This window comes from Schistocerca cancellata, chromosome 3, assembly GCF_023864275.1.
Source record: "Schistocerca cancellata isolate TAMUIC-IGC-003103 chromosome 3, iqSchCanc2.1, whole genome shotgun sequence".
In the NCBI taxonomy this organism is placed as follows: Eukaryota; Metazoa; Arthropoda; class Insecta; order Orthoptera; family Acrididae; genus Schistocerca; species Schistocerca cancellata.
The window spans coordinates 175676780-175680823 of NC_064628.1; the positions used below are offsets into that span (position 1 = coordinate 175676780).

The following is a 4044-nucleotide window of genomic DNA, read 5'->3' on the forward strand; positions in this document are numbered from 1 at the left end:
CGTACCTCAGAAATCTTCGCCACCTCTGCATTCTAGTCAGCGGTCGTTATGTCTCCCTTCCGTTAGATGTAACAACGATGACGTGGCACGCCTATCTGGAAGGAAGTGAGCGTAAGGAAATGTAATATTTATGAGCTATGAAATGATAATTAAATGGACACCCTAGATGCAAACAGGCGTTGAAGTACTTCATTGGGGACATGTTGAAAATGTGTGCCCCGACCGGGGCTCGAACCCGGGATCTCCTGCTTACATGGGAGACGCTCTATCCAACTGAGCCACCGAGGGTAAAGAGAATAGTACGCCTGCAGGGACTTATCCCTTGCACGCTCCCCGTGAGACCCACATTCCTAACATGTCCACACCTCTACGTTCATAGAGCGCCTAATAGATGTTTGCCCATCATACTCATTACTCGTGGCGGATTAACCTACCAAGTCCCGTACGAGTTCGGGCATAGTGTGTGCGTTCACACAAGAAGGTCAATGGCCGGGAAGTCATATTTTAATTACTCTATATGACGGTAGGATCTGTTCCCAAAAGAACAGTTACCGTAGATGACGATGCAGCTTTGCTAGAAGTGAAATGATAATTAAATGGATATCCTAGCTGCAAACAGGCGTTGATGTACTTCATTGGGGACATGTTGAAAATGTGTGCCCCGACCACGACTCGAACCCGGTATCTCCTGCTTACATGGCAGACGCTCTATCCATCTGTGCCACCGACGGCACAGAGGATTGTGCGCCTGCAGGAACTTATCCCTTGCACGCTCCCCGGGGACGGTCGAACAGTGGGCCAATATTGTATTCACGGATGAATTCCGAATTAATCTGGAGAGTGATTCTCGATGGAATCGCATACGGAGAGAACTTGGAACACAATTTCGCGACCCATACATTCTGTAAAGAGATTGACATCGAGGACGATCCCTAATGTTTACCATTCGAACTTCCCTTCATGAAGTTGTACGGATGAATCAGCAAGGATTATCTGCTATCAAATACCGAGACCAGATCTTGGGACATCATATGCGGTTGTTGCGTGGTGCTGTGGGCTCAGACGTCGTACTGATGGACGATAATTATCTACCTCAGAGCATGGATGGCTCATGTTTTCTTTGAAACTGAAGATATTGCACACATTTCGTGGCTTGCTCGCTCTCCCGATTTGAACACAACGTGCACGAGGTAGACGGCTTGCATCACGTCGCCATCCACCAAGCAATCTGCAAGACCGCAAGCAGCTCTGCAGGAGGAACGGGCGTTATTATCTCAACTTGAAACTGGCGACATCATTCACAGTACGCCGCGTCGTTGTCAGGCCTGTATTGCTGCCAGAGCTGATCACACCTAGACTGCGCACATTAACCACTTGTCGGAATGTGTATGCAAATACGTTTAGTTGGGAAAAAAAGAGAAAATTTTCGTCAACCGTTATGCATGTAGCGGTTCTTTGCGTTCTGTATTTTTTACATTCTTTATGCTTTACTATCACCTGCTTATATTGTTTTGTTGCAAAATAAACGGAACCTTGCAAAATTTCCTTTTGTTACTTGAATTTTGGACATCAGTATAGATGTTGGCCAACCCGCGTTAACAGTACTCATTAAATGAACATTTAAATTTTAAAGAAAACAACTGCATTTATTTTATTTTTATTGTTCTTATTGTTTCTTTTAAAATTTTAAAAGTGTATACTAAAACATACATTACATACATTCAAATACTGAACTACAATCGGAGACAACCTTTCTGTTCATGTGAACACGTGAAAATTTACATTTTACCGTCTCTTAAATATCTGAATGGCGTGATGAGAAAGCCCGAAACGTTCGTCTGCGTTTAGTTAAACTGCAAAATTACATCAAATTGCCTGTTTGGCAATGTTAGGTGACCGGTTTCGGATTAATACACATTTTCGAACCAACCAAGGCCTGCAAAATTAAATGTACGTCCCCAGTAACATTTGAAGGAGTTACATTTAACCCTGCAGGCCTGGTTGGTTCGAAATTTATTATTAATGCGAAACTGGTCACCTGATGAATAAACATCTACTTCATTCGCAAGTCCGGCTGTCTCTTTGCATAGTGGTTACATAAGAGATACTGTCCACCAAGCTGTAAGTATGCAATTACAGTATTATTAGAGTACCACATGAATTAATTGTGTGTCTGAATATAGGTAAATGCACGTAGATACTTCATTTTTCCTATTAAATATATGAAGACTGTTGTTGGTCACGGGATGGTTCTTTTTTGAACGCATGTAACTGTAATGGTAATACCATAAGATGCCTGCTAACATTGGCTTGTTCATAGTCTGCATACAATAAAGAGCAATTTTTTTAAAAAAATGTTGCACATAACAGCGGTAACTGAAGAAGGCCTGTTGCTCGCTGTCTTTACAACTAGTGTATCTAAATAAAACTACCCTGCAGAGCATTGATGCGCATTAGTATCAGCCCTACCACCTTATAAGCCTATTACTTCTAATAATGAAATCGGATTGGTTGAGGGATCGAGTAGCCAAATCAGTCACAGGCAGCATCAACTAAAGGAATCAATGGAATTATAAATTTAGTCACCCCATTGAAATAGTGACAAAACACGAGCGGTAATTAAATCAGTCACAGGCGACGACCAAGAAGACACTGACTTTAAATCTGAACAGTTACCCGACAATATTTTCCAGTAACGCTTTCGAAAGCACTTCAGCTTAAGGTCTGTTTCCAAGAAATATAACTGACAAGAAGACCTATTCACGCAGTAGTAGTGGTGGCACAACTACTCGTCGTTTGTGCTAACAGACATGTAACAATTACACATCCTAATAATTTAGGTTATTTATTGCAAAAATGTTGATTAGCAGTGACAGTATAATGCTGCAGTACGTTTCTCATCTACCTGGCTACATCACGCAATACGGCACAAAATATCCTTAGCAATTTTGTCAGTGTTATTAACGACTTCAACAAACACTTACGGTTTTCTAACATTCCTGTTTTGCAATAAATATTTACGGCAGACGAACTACTTGTTTCAATGGGTAAAACACTGTATTATAATAAATGATATGAATTGTCTCTGCTGATATTCCCCACGTCAGTTATCTGAGATAGCGATGGTCATTCTCGTTAAAAGTGTTTCGTACAGAATGGTTTGTGACTGACTGAAGAAGAGTCTCCAAAGAAAATTCGAAGCCAGTTTTCTGCTAGATCATCGTATTTCAATATTTAAGGAGGTTTATCGAAGTCATCTTTGAACTGTTATCGTAGGTGTCTAGTACGACGTTAGTACAGCTAGGGTGACTGATCCTTCACTCAGTATTTTGTTAGTCGTCACTGGTTCCCATTATTAAGTTGCTACTTCGAACCACATATGATATAAGACCTTCAGATCAATTTAGCAAACCATTCTGCATTAATTTATTCTTTAGCATGTAATCCTAATAGACCCTCCTTCTGTGTGTTACATTTCCAGGATATTTACGAAAAAATCTAGTTACTGAGAATAGAGTTGGGAAAATAAAAGAATTCTACGAACTGTCGAAAAGAGGCCATTGTGTTCACACAAGCGACATAGAATCATACATAATCTTCTGAACGCAACTGTTACGGTATGCTGAGTCACAATGATTTAGGAAAACACAGAGGACCTAAATTCGGACTGTCAACTTTGATTTCAGTGCTGGTCGAAAGAAAGAAATCTGTCTGATAAGAACAATGTTAAAGGTTGAATTAATTCCCCAGAACACCACTGGCACACACTTTCACTCTATTCTGAATATTAATCATCTATATTGGAGTGATGTATACCATGTAATAGGCTGTTTGATCCACTATATTATATTACATACGAAAGGGAAAACTAACCGTCATTTTTCAGATGTACTGAACGTAGGATACAGATTATAAAAATATATGGGAAATAATCGCAAGCTGGACACTATAACGCCACATGTCGGGACGTGCGAATGTGCGCCCGCCCTACCCTTCAGAGAGAGGAAGTAGTCATCATAATCCTCTAATCTGATTATAGTATCA

The 4044-nt window shown here is 40.5% G+C and overlaps 1 non-coding gene across 1 annotated transcript; it reads right to left on the minus strand.

Annotated features, from left to right (window-relative positions):
• Positions 1-214: 214 nt before the first annotated feature.
• Positions 215-288, minus strand: Trnat-ugu (transfer RNA threonine (anticodon UGU)). Its single transcript has one exon. It is a non-coding gene; the product is annotated as a tRNA-Thr (tRNA).
• Positions 289-4044: the final 3756 nt, after the last annotated feature.